General features: G+C 42.8%; 1 protein-coding gene across 7 annotated transcripts in view; it reads left to right on the top strand.

Annotated features, from left to right (window-relative positions):
* The first annotated feature begins 2,297 nt into the window (after positions 1-2,297).
* The window catches only part of LOC144688496 (microtubule-associated protein RP/EB family member 1-like), a 62,060-nt gene continuing 53,762 nt past the window's right edge, over positions 2,298-10,595 (top strand). For 2 of the 7 annotated variants that reach the window (XM_078555137.1, XM_078555131.1), the window contains exon 1: positions 2,298-2,440. The gene's annotated coding sequence lies outside the window, so the exon portion shown is untranslated. Of the gene's footprint in view, positions 2,451-10,595 lie in introns of all 7 variants that reach the window. The other 5 variants (XM_078555139.1, XM_078555132.1, XM_078555133.1 and 2 more) reach the window with 5 other exon arrangements.

The raw sequence follows: 10,595 nt of genomic DNA, 5'->3' as shown, positions 1-10,595 counted from the left end.
CGAGTGCTGTTAAAAAGGGGACGTGGCCTCCTTGAATACGCTGTATCGAGACATCGCTGGGGCCTGTGAGGAGTCTTTCAATGCAGGCCCCAGGCAGCTCCGGCGAACAGAAGTGTCAACGTTATTTTCCAGACCAGGTAAGTAGGTACTTATTTCTTCTAATTTCTACGGGCCAGCACTTTCTGACGCTAGTTGGAGGTTACGGCCCCATGTGTTTCTGGGCAGTGGAAGAGGATCAAGATGGACTTTTGGCAAGGTACCACATGGCAGACTAGTCAGAAAAACAGGGATGCAAGGGCAAGTGGCATGTTGGAGCCAAAATTATGTCAGGGTCAGGAGGCAAAGAGTTATGGTCAACAGGTGTTTTTGTGACTGGATGGCTGTTTCCAGTGCGGTTCCACAGAGTTCAGCACCAGGTCCCATGCTTTTTGTGATATGTAGCAATGTTAAGGGCATGATTTAAAAAGTTTGCAGATGATACAAATATTGGTAGTGTGGTTGCTATAGATGCAGAAAGATACCAATGGACTGGTCAGATGGACAGAAAAGTGGCAAATATAACTCAAGTCTGGCGAATTGTGAGGTAATGCATTTGGGCAAGGCAATAAAGGGAATGCACAGTAAATGAGAGGATACTCGGAGCTTGCAAGCTGGATCCCAATATGTGGGGAAAAAATAACCTTGGACAGACCCAAATGAAGAAGTCTCTGTCATAAAGCGATTTCGACATTTATGAAGAACAGTCAAGTGCCTTCAGGACAAGCGAGCGCGATGCAAAGCGAATGCCTCCGTCCATCCATCCCTCCCACACTAACTTCATATGCAGTATTTGCAATAGGTCATGCAAATCAAGTCTTGGCCTAATGTCACAGATGAGACGACATAAATTGTTTTTATTTCTCTTGTTGAACACTCATCTGTCAAAGTGACAGGAGAATCCTTCAACTGAGAAGTGTAGCGGGATAGAGGGACCTTGGAATGCAAGTCCACATGTCCTTAATTTTAGCAGGATAAGTAGATAAGCTGGTTAATAAGGCATATGGGATACTTTCCTTTGTTAGTCAAGGCATAGAATATAAGAGCCATGGAGGTTATGCTAGAACTGTATTAAACACAAGTTAGGTCACACCTAGAGTACAGCATACAGTTTTGATCACTGCATTACAGGAAGAATGTAATCAAACTAAAGAGGGTACAGAGGGATTTTATGAGGATTTTTCCAGGACTGAAGAATTTTAGCTATGTGTTTTTCATTCATTCACAGAATGTAGGCTTCGCTGTCTGGGCCAACATTTATTGCCCATCCCTAACTGCCCTTGACTGTAGTCGAGTGGTGTCGTCCATATTGTGTAGGTACACCCACAGTGCTGTTAGGAAAGGAGTTCCAGGATTTTGACCCAGGAACTCCCTTCTGAACAGCTCCCCGTTACATGGAAGGTCATTGACCTGAAAAGTTAACACTGTTTTTCTCTCTCCACAGATGCTGCAAGACCTGCTGAGGCATTTCCAAAATTTTTTGTCTTTATTTTAGATAGGCTGACTTGTTTTCTTTGGAAGAACGAAGGCTAAGGAGAGACTTAATTGAGGCGCATAAAATTGTGAAGGGCTGAGGTAGGTTCTTCCTATCCTTTCAATTTCCATTAGTAGAAAGGTGAATAACCAGGGGGCATAGATTTAAAGTAATTGGCCGAATGATTAGAGGGAGAGTTGAGGAGTAGTTTTCACCCAGAGAGAGTGATGGGGGTCTGAAACTCAGCATGAAAGGGTAGTGGAAGCAGAAAGCCTCATGGAATTTAAAAAATGCTTGGAAATAAACTTGAAATCCCCCAACCTACAGGGTACGGTCCAAAAGCTGGAAAGCGGGATTAAGCTGGGTCCGAAGAAGAGTCACATTGGACTTGAAACGTTGACTCAGTTTCTCTCTCCACAGATGCTGCCAAGCTTGCTGTGTTTTTCCAACGCTTTCTGTTTTTGTTTCAGGCTGGATGGCTGTATTCCCGGCCAGCCACAGACAAGATGGGCCTAACAGCCACCTCCTCCGCCGTACGTGTCTCTGTGTTGTTCTATAGCCGAGGACGGGGGTGGGTAGGTAGGTAGGTAGAGGATGCGGAGAGAAGAGAGAGAGGCTCCTTACCGGGTGGGTGCCGCAGTAGGGAACAAGCCGGGGCGGGGCCCACCTTAGCAACGGGGCGGTTCGCGATGCAGCGGCCATCTGACCTGAGCACGTCTGACGTGCGTCCGAATACGCGTGACATCGTGACCAATGCGCATGATGTCAGGTGCGTCGGGGGCGGTCGGCCGCTGCGCGCTGGACGGGTTTGAATTAGCGGCTTTCACGTTCGAAGGAGTCCGAGCGTCGGATCCGGTCGGTGCGAAAAGGAAGGAAGAAGAGAGAGAGAGAGAGGAGGAGGGAGAGCGGGCGATCTTGCGGAGCGGGCCGGTTCGGTTAAGTGAGGATTTTTCTCTTTCAATATTGTTGACTCGCCGGTTGCGAGTTCCATTAATAAGATTTAATGGGGAGGAAAATTTTTTTTAAAATTATATATATATATATAGGACTAAGCTGGGTGAGAAGCAATCCGCCTACTTTTGACGTCGGGAGTACATTGGCGATGGACTGAAATTTTTTTTATGGGTTGGGTTTGTCCGGCGACGGGTGCATTCGTTTATCTTGGCACTAAATGAGCTTGTCGGGCCCTTCTTTCTTTTGTCTTTTAATTTGCTTTTCCGTGTTCGGCCAATAAAAGCTGTCGGCTCATTTTTTTTTATTGCTCCTTCAAAACTAATTTCGTTAGTAAATGTAGTTCCTCTTTTTTTTAGAATTTTATTCAGGTTGGAGCCTTTATCGCTTCAGGTTTTAAGATGGAGATCATGTCACGGGGAGGCTTCAGCCCTCCCCAGGTGTGAACTCTGGTATTTAATTTTAGTTGTTTTAGGCTCGGCGGCGTTTAGGGTTAAACCATTTTCCTCGCATACTTTATCCTCTGCTTCCCTTTTTTGTGTGTGGGGTTATCTGTCAGATAGGGCGCTGGTGTCTTACAGACGGACGGGTCCGTCTGCTCAATACTGTCCCCGCCGTGCCCTGCCCCGCCTGCGCCCCGGGCTCCGCCTCATTGGCTGGCAGCTGCTGTCTGGGCCGGCGGAACCGCGACTCCTATTGGCTGTTCATGACGTCAATCACCGTCCTAGTCGATATCTTTTTCTCCCCCCCCCCCCACCCCCACGCCCAGGGGAAGGAGCTGCAAATGTTGCAATGTCGGAGAGCCCGTCCTGATGCACATGGCTAACATGGCGCTAGTCTCTATCTTGCTCAGACCTTCTAGGTCTTTTTTTTGTAACTTTTTTTATAACATTTTTATTTCTTTTAATTCCGCCTGCCTTTTTTATTTTATTCCAGTCGTTCGCACGAGTCCATGAGCCGCCCTTTATTGCCCAAGGCGCCCTGTAACCTGCGGGTGAAGCCACTAGCTTTTATCCTCGATCCGTATTTAAATTTCGATGTTAGACGACCCTATATCAAAATACAAATCTAGAAATTTAGCGGCTGACATCACGAAATAAACTACATTTGAAGTACTGAGACAGGCAGCATTAAGAATACATTGGTACAAAAATAAAGAACAATGTTGAAGAGCAAGAGCTGGTTAATAGCGAGAAGTCACAGGGAGCACGTATTAAAGGATATTAGATGGCATGCTAAGATTTTTATTTCACAAGTAACAAAATTGTGTGGCTTTCGAATAGGAGTGAAATAAGCATTAATTTGCCTTGACGTTTTGCTGGATAAATACAAATTGCATCAAATGTGTGTTAAGATACCTCTGAGTGTTTGATTTGTTTTTAAGGATGTTATTTCAACTTGAATGTAACTTTCCTCTTACGTTTTGGGAAGTAATTTGTTTTAATTTGTTAATGTTGCCATTTAATTGAAGACTGATTTACAAAAGAGTATTACAGGATAAATTTTCATTCAAAAGTTCAGAAAAGCTTGGAGAGAAAATTCTGAAGTTTGGTTACAATTTTCATTTGTATTGCCAGGTGTTCTTGAGTTCAGATCATAATACCAGAATATCACATGCATGCCCTTAAACTATTTATTTCACTGATAGTGCTGCCTAGCTTCTTGAGGGCACTCCATTTGCTCCATCCCTTATCAAAAGGATCCCAGTATTACTGCTAGTGACTCTGCCAGGGCATCCTTGAGTTTCTTTGCACGAGTTTAATGCCATCTTGCCCAGTTACTTTATTCATATAGATCATATTCAAGTTATATACTGTATCCAGCAACTCTATATTGCTAATATCATCCCTGATTCGAACCATCTTGGAAAATACACTTTGCTATAAACCCTATAGTCATCAACAGCATTTTGTTATTGTGACCATGTTTTTCTTTAAGAGATTAAAATTTATTTTTTGCAGTGAATTGTTACAATCTGCACTGCCTAAAAGTTGGTAGGAGCAGATTCAGTAACTTTCAAAGTGAATTAGTGTATACTTGAACAGGATAATATTTGTAGGACTGAGGAAAATGGAGAGACATGTGACATTACCTCCTTCAGTGCTGTGTATTTCTATGGGCATTATTCCTCCAAGCACTCTAAAGCCATTTACTCAGTTGGCTACACCATCATCCTCTAAGCTGCTTCCTCCATTGCTAGTTGTGATGGAGTATCCTTGCTTGGTTTCATTGTTACTAATCCAGGTATTGTCAGAACATCTCTAGCCGTGAGTTATTTCCACACCATCACCTTTGGAGTCCTAAATGGTGATCCATCCTGGATCTCCACCTACACTGTGTTAATGTCCATGTCTACATGGATGGGACTCGGCTCACTTCACCACCTCTCTGCTGCCTCTGAGCTGTTTGTCCAACATCCAATCTAACAGGGGGAGTGGGATTAAGCTAGGTCCAGAAAGAGAAAATCAATGCACAGACTAGATGGCCCAAGTGGACTTTTTTTCCTAATCTGTTAACATTCCAAGGCACTTCTGGTAACTGTTTCCCAGTGTTCTGGAGTGGCAGTAATCATAGTTGAATGCCTGTATGCAGAGCACTTGTGTGCTTCTTTGGCCTGTTCACGTTTTCTCTTCACCCAAAACTCCCATTTCTTACATGTTGAACTGTTCTCACTTCTAGCTTAGAGCACAGTTTATTCCTGATAGTTAACCGCCTGATCCTGCCAACTGTTACCTGTCGCCACCTACTATCTGATCATTGCTCAGTCTCTGCTTTTGTTACATTTAGTGGTATTAATAATTGTCTCTTCTGTTTTGTGTTTTTTGTCTCTTCTGTTTTGTGTTTTTGCAGGCCACCTTGTCTGTGCTGGAATGTCATTGCTAAGAAAATCTCATTCTCCAGCATACACGTGTATTTGAGTTTGTTATATTCTGTACTCCTTTACAAATGATTGGATAAATATCCCAGATCTGGACACCTTGAACTTAAGTTCAAGGCATTTAACAGCTAAATTCATTTGTCTAAATACTAAACATAAATCTCAAAAGTCAACTGTACGTATTTTGACTTCGATTAAAATCTGGAACAGTACTCAAAAAGGCAGCGAATTCACCACCGATTACACATTCTCACATTTTGTACAAGAACATTTCACTGTTAACTCCTTGAGCTGAGTCTCAACACAGTTAATATGCTGAAAGTAATCCCATATGAATAAATTTTTAAAGTTTTTGAGCTATAGGTAAATTATAAAGGATGCAATCTCAGAAAAAAAGACAATGTTAGTCCATATTCTGAAAATGCTCCTGTTGCAATTAATGGTTATGATCAAGAGGTACAATTTTCATTGACTGCTGCAATGTTCCAAGCAGGGTGAGTTGATCACTCATTTGTTTACTGAGCTGCATGGGTCATGCTCTTGTGTTGCTGGAATCATTAATCTTCAAAGATGGTAGCCTTACAGATATTACCTGAGAGAGAGTTTATAATCAGGACAAGGGATTCAGGTGGTTCTGAGCATTTGCATGAATTCTTCCAAATTACAGTGTGCCTCAGGAATCAATTACGCTTACCTGCAAATCAGCAATAGCATACGTTTGACACATTTCTATTTTTGGAATGGTTTCTTGAATTGTATGTGACTCTCAAGATAACATTTGACCACAGCTAGTCTAGATGATGAGCTGTTACAACATGAAGGTTAGCTGTTCCCATGTAGCATGCTGTGAAAGAAAACATTTCAAATTGTGATGGCCTGGCCTCTATTGCTTTTTACTGTGGCATCTATTGTTTATTAAATGGTCCCTGAGCTTCATCTGTATGTAATGTTGAGACTAAATAGCAGTTATACAGCACTTTCTAATATTGCAATAAATTCACAGAGGAGTCATATAAAGTTGCTAGAAAAAGTAGCAAGCCTGAGGATTGGGAGCAGTTTAGAATTCAGCAAAGGAGGATCAAGAGATTGACTAAGAGGGGGAAAAATAGAATGAAAGTAAACTTGTCAGGAACATAAAAATGGACTGTAAAAGCTTCTAGAAGTATGTAAAAAGAAAAAGATTAGTGAAGACAATGTAGATACCTTGCAGTCCGAAACGGAAGAATTTATAATAGAGATTAAATGGCAGCGCAATTAAACAACTACCTTAGTTTTGTCTTCACAGAGGAAAACACAAATAACTTCCCAGAAATACTAAGGAACCAAGGGTCGAGTGAGAAGAAGGAATTGAAGAAAATTAGTATTACTAAAAAATAGTGCTGGAGAAGTTAATGGGACTGAAAGCTGATAAATCCCCAGAGCCTGATTAATCTACCTCCCAGGGAACTAAAGGAGGTGGCCATGGAAATAGTGGATGTGTTGGTTGTCATCTTCCAAAATTCTGTAGATTCCGGAACATCCTGGCAGATTGGAGGGTGGCAAATGTAACCCCACTATTTAGAAAAGGAGGGAGGGAGAAAACAGGGTATTGCAGACTGCTTAGCCTAACCTCAGTAGTAGGGGGAAATGCTAGAGTCTATGAGAAAGGATGTGAGAACTGGACACTTAGAAAACATCAGTGGGATGAGACAAAGTCAACATGGATTTATGAAAGGAAAATCCTGTTTGACAAACCTACTGGAGTTTTTTGAGGACATTACTAGCAGAATAGAAAAGGGACAACCAGTGGATCGTGGTGTATTTGAATTTTCAGAAAGCTTTTGATAAAGTCCCACATAAGACTTAGTGTGCAAAATTAAAGCACATGGGATTGGGGGTAATATATTGGCATGGGTTGAGAATTGGTTAGACAGGAAACAGGAGGAATAAATGGGTCATTTTTGGAGTGGCAGGCAGCGACTAGTGGGGTATCGTGGGGATCAGTGCTTGGGCCCCAACTATTCACAATATATATCAATGATTTGGATGAGGGAACCAAATGTATTATTTCCAAGTTTGTTGACAACACAAAACTTGTGCAATGTGAATGGTGAGGAGGATGTTAAGAGGCTTCAAGGCAATTCAGTCAAGTTGAGTGAGTGGGCAAATACATGGCAGATGCAGTATAACGTGGATAAGTGTGAAGTTATCCACTTTGGTAGGAAAAACAGAATGACAATATTATTTAAATGGTGACATTGGGAAATATTGATGTACAAAGGGACCTGGGTGTCTTCATACATCAATCACTGAAAGCAAGCATGCAGGTGCAGCAAGCAGTTAAGGCAAATGGTATGTTGGCCTTCATTGCAAGAGGATTTGAGTACAGGAGCAAGGATGTCTTACTGCAGCTGTACAGGGCCTTGGTGAGACCACACCTGGAGTAGTGTGTGCAGTTTTGGTCTCCTTACCTAAGAAAGGATACACTTGCCATAGAGGGAGTGCAGTGAAGGTTCACCAGACTGATTCCTGGGATGGCAGGATTGTCGTATCAGGAGAGATTGGGCCGACTAGGCCTGTGTTCACCAGAGTTTAGAAGAATAAGAGGAGATCTCATTGAAACATATAAAATTCTGACAGGGATAGACAGACTGGATGCTGGGAGGATATTTCTTCTGGCTGGGGATGGGGAGTCTAGAACAACAGGTCACAGTCTCAGGATATGGGGTAGGCCATTTAGGACTGAGATGGGAAGAAACTTCTTCACTCAGAGGATGGGGAACGTATGGAATTCTCCACCACAGAAGGCTATGGAGGCCAAGTCACTGAAGGAAATAGATTGCTGGACCCTAAAGGCGTCAAGAGGTGTGGGGAGAGCGCAGGACTTTGTTGTTGAGATAGAGGATCAGCTATGATCGTACTGAATGGCGGAGCAGGCTCGAAGGGCTGAATGACTTACTCCTCCTATCTTCTATGTTTCTAATAACATATCAAGAGGAAACATCCTCTCCACATCCACCCTGTCGAGTCCCCTCAGGATCTTGCATGTTTCAATCAAGTCGCCTCTTACTCTTCGAAACTCCAGCGGATAGAAGCCTAACCTGTCCTGCCCTTCCTCATAAGATAACCCGTCCACTCCAGGTATTCATCTAGTAAACCTTTTCTGAACTGCTTCTCATGCATTTACATCTTTCCTTAAATAAGGAGACCAATATTGTACATAGTACTCCAGATGTGGTCTCACCAATGCCCTGTATAACTGAAACATAACCTCCCTACTCTTGTATTCAATTCCCCTTGCAGTAAACAATAACATTCTATTAGCTTTCCTAATTACTTGCTGCACCTGCATACTACCCTTTTGCAATTCATGCACTAGGAGACCCAGATCCCTCTGCATCTCAGAGCTCCGCAATCTCTCGCTATTTAGATAATATGCCCCTTTTTAAAACTTCTTCCTGCCAAAATGGACAATTTCACATTTTCCTACATATACTCCATTTGCCAGATCTTTGCCCACTCACCAAACCTATCTAAATCCTTTTGTAGCATCCTTGCATCCTCTTCACAACTTACTTTCCAACCATCTTTGTGTCATCAGCAAATTTACCAACCATACCATCAGACCCGTCATCCAAGTTATTTATATAAATTGTAAAGAGTTGAGGTCCACAAAGCCTCAAATTTAAAATTTCTCACCCTTGTGTTCAAATCCGTCCGTGGTCTATTTCTGAAAGCTCCTCTAGCCTTACAACTGTGAGAACCTGTGTTGTTCCAATTCTGTCCTCTTGTTCCTCCCAACTTGCTTTGTTTTACCATTTGGTGCTGTGCCTTAAATTGTCTCTCCCTAAAGCTTTCCACCACACTCTTTCTTTTCTTCTTATGATGCTCCTTAAAATTTAAATTTAACTAAGATTTTAGCCACTGTCCAATAGACTCCTTTGGCTCACTGTCAATTTTTGTTTGATTTATTTTCCCATGATGTACCTTGGGATGTTTTAATGCTTTAAAGTGGTATATACAAGTTGTTATAACCACACTTCAGACTCTATATAAATGCAACTAAGTAAGTTCCTCCTAATGTTGCTTACTTTAAGATTGCAAATTAGAAACATGCTGGGGCAGATTCACTTTACATGAAATTCTTCGCTATTCTGACCAGATAGCAATTAAGGTACATAGAGATGTAAATTTGTGACATTCGAGTATTTTGACATTCTATTACTCCAAATGGGAGTAATGAGTGCAGGACGGCATGCCAGGAGCAGCACCAGGCATATCTGAAAATGAGGTGTCAATCTGATGAAGCTACAACACAGGACTACTTGCGTGCCAAACAGTATAAGCAGCAAGCGATAGACAGAGCTAAGCATCTCCATAACCAATGGATCAGATCTAAGCTCTGCAGTCCTGCCACATCCAGTAGTGAATGGTGCTGGACAATTAAAAAACTCACTGGAAGAGGTGGCTCCACAAATATCCCCATCCTGAATGATGGAGGAGCCCAGCACAGCAGTGCAAAAGATGAGGCTGAAGCATTTGCAGCTATCTTCAGCCAGACCTGCCGAGTGGATGATCCTTCTCTGCCTCCTCTGGAGGTCCCCAACATCACAGATGCCAGTCTTCAGCCAATTTGATTCATTCTACGAGAAACAGCTGAAGGCACTAAATACTGCAAAGGCTATGGGCCCTGACAATATTCAGGCAATAATACTGAAAACCGGTGATCCAGAACTTGCTGTGCCCCTAGCCAAGCTGTTCCAGTACAGCTAAAACACTGGCATCTACTTGGTTATGTGGGAAATTGCCTAGGAATGTCCTGTGTACACAAAGCAGGACAAATCCAACCTGGTCAATTACCGCCCCATCAGTCAGTCTACTCTCGATCATCAGTAAAGTGATGGAAGGGGTCATCAACAGTGCTATCAAGCGGTACTTGCTTAGCCATAACCTGCCCACTGACGCTCAGTTTGGGCTCCACCAGAGTCACCCAGCTTCTGACCTCATTACAGCCTTTGTTCAAACATGGACAAAAGAGCTGAACTGGTGAGGTGAGAGTGACTGTCCTTGACATCAAGATAGCATTTGACAATGTGGCATCAAGGAGCCCTAGCAAAACGAGCCAATGGGAATCGGGGAAAACACTCCGCTGGTAGGAGTCATAGCTAGCACAAAGGAAGATGGTTGTGGTTGTTGGAGATCAATCATCTCAGTTCCAGGACATCGCTGCAGGATTTTCTCAGGGGAGTGTCCTAGGCCAACCATTTTCAGATGCTT

This window comes from Cetorhinus maximus, chromosome 13, assembly GCF_964194155.1.
Source record: "Cetorhinus maximus chromosome 13, sCetMax3.hap1.1, whole genome shotgun sequence".
Classification (NCBI taxonomy): domain Eukaryota; kingdom Metazoa; phylum Chordata; class Chondrichthyes; order Lamniformes; family Cetorhinidae; genus Cetorhinus; species Cetorhinus maximus.
This window is presented reverse-complemented; position numbering and strand designations above follow the sequence as displayed.